The 9,964-nt window shown below is 35.9% G+C and overlaps 2 long non-coding RNA genes across 2 annotated transcripts; both read right to left on the bottom strand.

Annotated features, from left to right (window-relative positions):
• Positions 1 to 1,351: 1,351 nt before the first annotated feature.
• Positions 1,352 to 6,183, bottom strand: LOC111866314. Its single transcript, XR_002843120.2, has 2 exons — positions 5,312 to 6,183; positions 1,352 to 5,127 (listed from the first exon to the last, which is right to left on the bottom strand). It is a non-coding gene; the product is annotated as an uncharacterized LOC111866314 (long non-coding RNA).
• Positions 6,184 to 6,226: 43 nt separating this feature from the next.
• Positions 6,227 to 8,260, bottom strand: LOC111866315. The gene is made up of 3 exons (XR_002843121.2): positions 8,193 to 8,260; positions 7,680 to 8,025; positions 6,227 to 7,461 (listed from the first exon to the last, which is right to left on the bottom strand). It is a non-coding gene; the product is annotated as an uncharacterized LOC111866315 (long non-coding RNA).
• Positions 8,261 to 9,964: the final 1,704 nt, after the last annotated feature.

Here is a 9,964-nt window from a genome sequence, read left to right as displayed (position 1 = left end):
TCCTTAAGTCAAAAGATTCGAAAATCCAAAGAGTGTAAGCAGTGCTAGCAGAAGACCAACTGATTTTATTCCTTCCATCTGTTTCATGCCAACAGGGACTGCTAAAATTTGTCAAGTGTTACAAACAGAAATGACTTTCTATTGCAGAACAACTGTGTGAAGAACTGGGAAACCATTTTTGCAGTACACATCAAAATTAAAAGAAAAAACTAAAAATATAGTATAACTCTGTGTATAAAAATGTTAAAATCTTCTGTTACAATATGCGACACTATGTTCTTTGCTGATACAAACAAAGTTAATTCCATCTATTTATCATAAAAATTATGATACAGCATTTTAAAACACAATGCTTAGAATTGTTTTAGCGCCCTAACAGGAACGGATATTTAAACGCACAGTAGCAATGGTCATTTAAACACACACCAGTAGCGGGCATTTAAAGGTTAATTATACAAGTACATGGCAAATGAAGTACTGGAATAGATAAGTCATGAACAGGTACAATGACAAACAACCTTCCCCATTATGGCATAAACAGTTCCTACCTATTGAAAATTTTCTCCTACAAACAACTTACTTTACTTCATACACTCCTCTTATACTTATGGTGTCAAGATTTTCATATTGATCATTTTACAGACGGCAGGACTCCTCCGACAAGTCACCAGCTTGTCACAAGGCCTCTCCCTAAACACAGAATAAAAACATACCATTCATGCCTTCTGTGCGGTTTGAACCCATGATCCCGGCTCAAAGTGCATGCCTCAGACTGCCACGCAACCACGACTGGCTTCTACATCACCACCTTTCTTAAAGTCTTTGACAGGACTTAAATTCTTTCCTCCATGGAAAATGAGACTTCCCTAATTCAAACCAAATTAAAATTTGTACAATGACCAAAAATTATGACAGAGGAGGAGGGATTAAATTATATGCGTCAATCCTGACTTCACTGGAAAGATGTTTTCAGTCAGTTACCCTTCTACATGTAGAGAATTCAGGAGTTCAACTGAAAATTGTTGCTGCGATGCATAATGGTAGACTTTCAGAGTTGTCACATATGGGTGGCCAACATTTCCACTGAGCAAACCTACTTCCATAGTACTGCAGATGCAGAAGCATCGCAAGCTATAAATGTAGACCTGAGCATGGAAAAGGTCGAACAATACAGGACATGGGATGTGGAACTCCATGCATTCTGAACACTACAGCTTAACACCAGACTGCTTTACTTCTTCCATAGTCATCCCAAATCCAACTGACAGATAACGAGAATACACTTCCACATGCATAAAATATTACTAGGATTAACTGACAATACACAGGATGAGGATTAAATAATTACACAATACAGAGTGACTTCACACTTTGTTATGATAAAGTAAAATATCTTCCATACATCTCCTTCAGGCCATGAACAATCTGCCACAAGAATGAGGGACCATTACATCCTTATATAATGAGAGACATTTTTTCTCAAATAAGTTTTATTGTAAGAGATTTGTAACTTCACGAGCAGCTGACCATTACTATTCAAGTAACAAATTGGCTTCCCATTCTTAGTGAAATCAAGGAAAACTGAACAGTCCCACTTCATGAAGCAGTTTCTTTTCACCTGGAACATATGAAAATATACTGAATATGGGGGGCAGTCTACATTCACCTGAAGTAGTGAAGTTACTACAAGGGCACTGTCCCTTCTATAAAGCAGGATCCGAATTCAAATATATCTATGCTATCACACACTAGCATGTCATGCAGAACAGGAGAAGGGTGAAAATTTTATATTTCAACATTTCACTTTTTCATATTCTTTATGGATGTACACTGCATTTCACAACAAAAATACAAGTATTAATCGAGAACTGCACTCAGCAACAGGATATTACTGTGACAATTTGAAACATAACTTCAGAGCCCAATACCAAAATACTATTATTATACTATATACACTAAATACCAAAGATATAACCGGCCTCCTCATCACCCCTTATAGCCAGACAATACACCCCCTGAAATTCTTATTTTGGAAAACATCTTCAGTGTTTGTAAGGCACATTTGAAAATAACATAAAACAAAGAATGTTTAAAGAGACAGACTGATTAGACGTTACAAATTAAAAACTAATTCCCTGAGAAAACCCTGTTTCTGTTCAAGAATCTTCAAACTTACCGATATTCGGTACTGTATTTAAGCATCCTGTTGAATTAATATACCTCTCACACACAATGCAAACGGCCATCTTCAGCTGTCTCAGCTATGACAAAACTGTTCCACTGTAAAGTATGTCCAATTACATCACATGTAACTGCAATTATTTCATGGCTGAAAATACTGGAAGTTACAATCAATAACCCATTTACACTAGTTAAAATTCCATAAGCTGCAAATTTACACTGAAATTTAAAATTTGTTACAATTTTGTAAATTTCTTTTTACACCTCTACTACTGCCATTGACAACTTGTCTAAACAATAAATTTCATTATCACTCTCTCTGGATTTGTTATACTGTAGTTGCCTGGGTGTTTGCATTTTATTTCTGTGTGCATAAGCCCACCGTATCGGTTATCATTTTCCACCTAGCACGTCGTGTTGTCTTCCCTTGCATGTGGATGTTACGCATAACATACAGTCTAGAGGAAGGACAATAACCACAACAGGCTTGAGCAAAAGAACAGGATTCATACTTCAATTCACAGAAAAATTTCCAGTCTTCTAAGATTTGGAAGAAACTTGTTCGCATGTCAATTTAACGCAGTACCAATACTGATTATTTTATATACCTGCAGATCACATCATCGACTCCAGAATGCAGGAAAGTTGTCCTTGTGCTTGCTTAAGCACCACACCAAATCTAAGGGCAGTAGTCAGCTTCATGCACCAGTCATGTCAATGTATACATTCCAGAGTGTTACGGCTCCCAGAGAACATGCAGACCTCATCATAAGGATTATAAACAAGCCATTATTTTCCATACACATGACTAGGCCCCTTATTACAAACACAACAGCTTTCAAATAAGAGTACTTACTCTTCTCCAGCTGCCTTACTCCATACCGAGTCGTCAGGTCCGATGCAGCACCAACCGACTCAATGCTGGCCACCTGTGGCCTAACTAGAAGAAAGCTGAGCAACAGAAAAACTCAGAGAGCACCTGCCTTTTCAACATCAGCAATTATGATTAGGAATCTCACAAATCACAATAACACCACTTCTAAAACTTCTATTTAAAACAGGTACGATAACACACTTATGCAAAAAGCCGCATCCCAGGAACACACTTCAATTTACCTCTTGTACAAGTGTAATCTTGCTGTCAGGCCTTTCCTCACCAATTTACAGGAGAAATGTTCAATACATATATTTCTAACAATCCAGTCCTCTACTGCCTTCAGAATGCAGACTTACACTTGAAATACAACAAACACAGCACCACAGATGAAGTGATACTGCGACTTGGCTGCTTGCTCAATGCGTGTCAAATGACGTCACTTCCACAACATATTGAAAATGACACCGCAGATCTCCAATATACTGTACATGGTGCCAATATTTCTCTTTTCATTTTGCAGACCAAGAGCTGTTTTATCTGTAGATTTGCTACTCCAAAGCCTGTAGAAAACAAAAATAAAACCTTTTCCCATCCAAACAACAGGTGTAAACCTGATAATGGAAATAAAATTCAGTGAACTCAAATATATACATAAAAATCACAAGTTCTCTAGAATTACAACAAAACACTAAACCTAAACAGGGTTGGCAAAAATTATTTCTTAACATGCAACAGCCTTGCATGTTATAAAACAAATCTGGGACCCTCAATCTCTCACAACCCTATGGGCCTTCATGGCCTGTTACAGGGGATAGGTTTACTTTTTTACTTTTACACTGACTGCACCATGTAGCTTCAGTCAGATCTGCAGGGAAAAGGAAACCAATATCTCCAGCCCCTCTCCCATCCCAACTATGAATCCAGATTTCCAATAAATCAACTGATTATTATACCGGAAACAACCTAAAAAAAAAAGGCAGATGGCCAAAAACCCAGAGGCACAAACTTTAGAACACCATAAGGTCATGCACCTAGAGCAGCCAATGTCTCGTGCATTATTCATACACACAAATGACTAAACATCACCATGTGAGAAAGAAATCTGGCTGATCAAGTTTCAATCCATATTCTACTATTCAAAACCAGTTCTAAAGCAGAGAGTATAGGAACTGATTGCAATTCTTAGTGATAAACACTACCAAGTATTCCTAGTTCTTACTCAACTAGACCAACACACAACAGTGCCATCGCAGAATGGACTACATTTCAACTCATACACACTATGGAGGGATCATGTTCTGCACATCCTCATTCAGCACACAGCTTCTGATCCAAGCGCAGGAAACTTGGCGCTGCGTCAGCAAGAGGCAGACGGAACGAAGAAGCATCCGATGCACCACAGCATACCTACGCAGAATCCAATTTCCCTTCTCCCTCACCATATAACACATGGGAAAATCCAGTACCTTCAAACTTTAGTGAAAATACTGAAACAAAAGCAGCCAACATTAGCTACACGATACCCCAACAAGTCAGCCAAGCATTTTAGAAGCCTCATATTTTCTAAGCCACAGTAATTTTGGAGTTAATTTATAAACAACGATTAACTAAAGACTGACTGCTAATAATAAACAGAACTGCAACACTTCAAGGTATTCAACTGACATATGTCAAGACCTGTTTGTCAACTGTCAAAAATATTAACCCAATCATTCCAAATATCATCATTTAGTATTCCAGAAATTTCCTTCAGAATAATTCCTAAGTTTTCAGTAATCTGTGATCTTAGTTCCTGGTTCACCTCGATATTAATGCCTGCTGAATGATACAAGATACTGCCTTCATGTTCCACTATTCTCGAGACATGGCCAATGTCTGGCTTTAAACTGGACGATACCAGTGGAGACAATGCACCTTGCCCCATGACAGGGATTCATCTTGAAACGTTCCAGTAATATAATCATCATCACTTAATGTACACGCGCGTGTGCGCTTTTCTACTCAATCCATTACAAAAGGTGCACCTTGTGTTTTCTGTGATCTTTTGCAGTGACCAAGTACCAACACACCTGCAAAAAAAAAAATGCCCAACTACTACCCTCAGGTATGAAGCAACGTCTAGTGATATAGTGCACAATCATAACATGAATTTCTCAGATTCTGTAATAATATAATCACCATGAGACAATGCTAATATTAAAGTGAAATAATCTCAAAATGTTAAAAAACTGTAATTACCTACATACAGCTTACCATAAAAAAGTTATGAAGACTTTCAAACAACTTGCAACAAAATGGCCTCCAGAAAAAAAAAAAAAAATAAAAGAGCTGTGCTCTCTTCCAACGTCTCAGGGTTACAGAATGGCATTCTCTATCATGCACAAGTTTCATATCTCTTGCAGAATGGCAGAGCTGAAAATAGGAAAAATGCATGCAACATATCGAGTATTATCATCCAAGTATAGGTATCTCACAGAGACCTAATTTCTCTGCCTCAATCGTCAAAACCACTTCCCCCAACTTTTGCTCCTTCCAAATATAACAATTTGCTCAACTGATTCTATACTGTCTTCCCTAAAACAATCAGTATAAAACTTCAAGAGCTGGGGAGATACCTGTACATCATAACATTCCAAAACTACAGACAGAAAGTTCTGTGTCACACATAATGACTTACAAGTGCTGGCAATTCTTACGGCTCTAAGACATTAAGATTAGTTTCTCTATTGAACCTCCTGCAGAAACAGATGGCTTCAAGTAGGCGAACAACTTTCAGCATCCAGAGCCTGATCAGAGAACACACAACATCCCTTATCAGCAAATGCCATAGATTCCTGAGTAGGATAAGGGCACAAATCTGCACACGTCACCATTGCTGAGCTGTAAGAGTATAAAACAAAACTTTCCTTCCACACAAGCAAGCAATTTGAGAAGGTAACAAAACAAAATATTGGGAAGGTAACAAAAGAAAATATTAAAACAATTATCTTTGAAGAATCTTAAAAATATGAGTTCAAGTGTGTCAGTGTGTGGAGATAAATATATAGTTCAAAACAAGTGGACGACAACCCTTACGATGTGGAACAGAATTTCACAAAAGTAATGAAAAATTTTAATAGGAAATTTACTGGATTTTATTATATTAAGTGTGATTTTAGTGCATATTAATGCAGTGTAGCAGTTTTAATATATTAAGACACCTGAAGATGGCCATCTAGGGCCGAAACATGTTGTGTTAAAAGTTTAAGTGGAAGAAAAGGGGAAAATTTCTTGTATCATTGATGGACTGCATTATACACAAATGTTTTACTATCTGGTTCATTCCCAAAGAGCCATTACAAGCACCACTTGAAAAATTTCTACCTTTAGTTTCATGTATTGGCATGCCATTCCACTGTCTGGGAACATATTAAAGGCTTCCTATGCTATGCACATGAAAGACATAACCTTACAAACTTACGCAAGAAAACTTGTTACCAAAGAAGTGATGCTACTAACAGCAAACTCTGCTGCTAATCCCTTCCACTATTCCACTTCCTGTTACCAGCAGCAATTCTACAATCCAATCAAGGCTGCAAGGGAACTTCCATACAAACGCACTGTTCAGGTTCAAGGGGCTGAACACCTGTATCCACTAGGAAGCCAATATCTGCATGAAATGAAAAAAGAAACTACTCTGCCCACAACCAGCAAACCTTGTTCAAGGCAAGTATTGCAAATACCAGCTTCACTCTACTAAGGAGAAAATTAATTAAAACAAACAATAATGAACTTTACACAGATCCATTGAGAATAAGCACGGCACTGAACACTAAATTAAAATTGTAATACCCAACACATAAAAACTTCACACACAAAAACTCTGATAGATAAATGTACACATTATATACACATATGCAAACGGAGAGGACTTATACAATAACAACAAAGCAACCATATAAGACAGCAGTTTCCTTGACCAATATTATTAATGCCAGACCATATTGGTTGAAAACATGTAGTGATGGATCTTTAAAATTTTTAAGTGAGTAACTTTTAATAAATTTTATACAACATAGTGTTGCATGTGACACTATAAGGAACTGACATCAGAAATCCAACTAAGGAAACTCATCAATACACATGTGTGACTGCATACCAGGAACTGACTTTGAGATAACAATGTCCAACAACTAAAACTTGGTATGATGAAATACTGTCTGAAAAGTCATGCTGTTACCCTTGCTTGAAAAAAAAACTGTATTTCTTAAATGCACAGGCTACCATGCCGAATTATCTATAGTGTAAGTACTGTAGATTAAAAGGTTACAACGCTGACTTCTCCCTCGGTTCACTCTTATCATGGCTTGCCACCTCGGCCCAAACGTCAACGATATGCAGACATGCCATTTCAAACCGGGCGACTGAAATTAAAAATAAAATACCTGTATAATATCGGAGTCAAGAAAGTACTTCGAAAGTAAGAGAACATGCTTAATTTTTCTACAGGATTCTTTCCTTAATTCAGCAGACATACCAACCTATTCAAACTGCTTACATCTTAGCGTTATTTCATCCCATTGGTTTAATAGTTTATCACTAGAGTGGCAATGCACACGTTATTACAATCAGATTTACTTACTTCCTATTCGAAAAGCTCTCGCACTTTCATTCTCAAAAGGGATTTTGCTTCCTTCAGTGTACAGGTTAAAATGGCCTGCACCCTTAAATCTTTCTTCCTGCCTCTTCTAAAAAAATCTCCTCTTGTCTTTCAAGTCACTTATCCAGGCCGAAAGGCCATCTATTTGATCTTCAACTGGAAGACGGTTGAAGGCGTTGAAGGCGACCTCTAAAGCATCCATCGTAGCTCGTGATAAAAGTCTAAATAACTCACACAACGTACACATCTAACTCAACTCAGCTTCTTTCAAAATGGCGTCTATCTTGCTCAGTACCGGTCAGCACGTCTACTTCCCAGTCTCGTGTTCCTACGCCAAGGAAGAAAGAACCTAATCATTTTAATTATGTCGATTCATATATCAATACATGCAACCTGTAATAATTTCCTCCCTTGTTATGGCTTATAGTTCTGTTTTCTGAGACCACAAGATAATGTAAAAGAAAAGTGTGAATTAAATCATTATGCATACGAAACCTTTTGTTTAGCGGATTAATAACCAACTTCTAGAATTAAAAGAACAACGTGTAGAGGTCGTAATGGACGTAGTCAGGTGATTGAAACTGTCATAGGGGAAGGGGAAAACGGTAACTACTCCCGCTAGAATGACGTAAGATACTACACATACATCTCGACCAATCAGAGAGGCTAAACAAACCAATTTGAATTCCCGCATTTATATTAAAATTTTTTATATTAAATTTTTCTAATATTAATTTGAAGAAGTTCTGTATTGAACAAGACATTGAAGCATGTGCTGTTAAAATAAATCTATTAGATACCATCTTATACATACTATCTGTTTATAGATCTCCAAATGGAAACTTTAGGCAGTTTCTAAAGGGTATAGATAACATTCTAAATTATTTAAATAAACCAAATAAAGAAATTATTATGTGTGGTGATATAAATGTTAATTATCTGTCTGAAAATTGTAATAAGAGACAGCAATTGGATAATTTACTTGCAACTTATAACTTAACTAACACGATAAATTTCCCTACAAGAAGTACAAAGGACTGCGCATCAGCAATTGATAATATCTATATTGATATAACCCATTTTGAGGGTTATACTGTCATTCCAGTTGTAAACGGCTTATCAGATCATGATGCCCAGGTAATTAAGTTAGAAAATATACTAATGAGTAAAAAAATGAAGTTAAAACTATGAGAAATATTGATAAATACTCTATAAACGATTTTAAATTTAAATTGAGTTATGAGACCTGGGATGATATATTTAATGAAAATGATGTAAACAAAATGTTTAATAATTTCCATAATACGTATTTAAGGATTTTTTATTCATGCTTCTTAAAGAAGAAAATTATTGTAAACAAGAAAGAGAATAGTTGGATGACTAGAGGAATAAAAATTTCACTTAATCATAAGCGTGAGCTATATTTGAATATTAAATATAATGATGATCAGGCATTAAAAGATTTCTATAAACGTTATTGTAAAATTCTATCAAGAGTTATTAAGTAGGCTAAGAAATATCAATACAATAAAAAGATATTAACCTCCAGCAATAGGATCAAAACTATCTGGAATATTGTCAAAACAGAAACAGCTAGAGAAACAAAAAAAGAAGGAGTATTATTAATAAATCATAACGGTCTGCAAATAGATGATCAGCACATAATATCAAGTATTTTTAATAAATATTTTTCGTCAATAGCTGACGAAATAATAGTTCTAAATATAAATGAGACAACTGCTGTAAATAGTCTTCAAAATACAGAACGAGCCTATCCTAGGATTAAATTTGTAAATACATCAACCCAGGAGATTCGTAAGATTATAAAATCATTAAAAACAAAAAATTCCCATGGGTACGATGAAATTTCAGTTAAAATTTTGAAATGGAGTTCCCCGTATATAGTCTCCCCACTAACTTATATATGTAATAAATGCCTTGAAAAAGGTATTTTTCCATCCAGATTAAAATACTCAAATGTGAAACCTATTTATAAATCAGGAGATAAACGAAATTTAGCAAACCTCAGACCAATATCTTTGTTAATATCCTCTTCTAAAGTTGTTGAGAAAGTTATTTACTTAAGAATTCACCAACATGTGGTTCAAAATCAAATATTGGCAAAGGAGCAATATGGTTTCAGAAGTGAATCTTCTACTGATAAAGCAGCTTATACATTAACACATGATATATTAACTGCTTTTAATAATAAACAGATTGTGGGAGGTATCTGCTGCGATTTAAAGAAGGCCTTTGACGTAGTAAAT

This window comes from Cryptotermes secundus, unplaced genomic scaffold, assembly GCF_002891405.2.
Source record: "Cryptotermes secundus unplaced genomic scaffold, Csec_1.0 scaffold1523, whole genome shotgun sequence".
In the NCBI taxonomy this organism is placed as follows: Eukaryota; Metazoa; Arthropoda; class Insecta; order Blattodea; family Kalotermitidae; genus Cryptotermes; species Cryptotermes secundus.
This window is presented reverse-complemented; position numbering and strand designations above follow the sequence as displayed.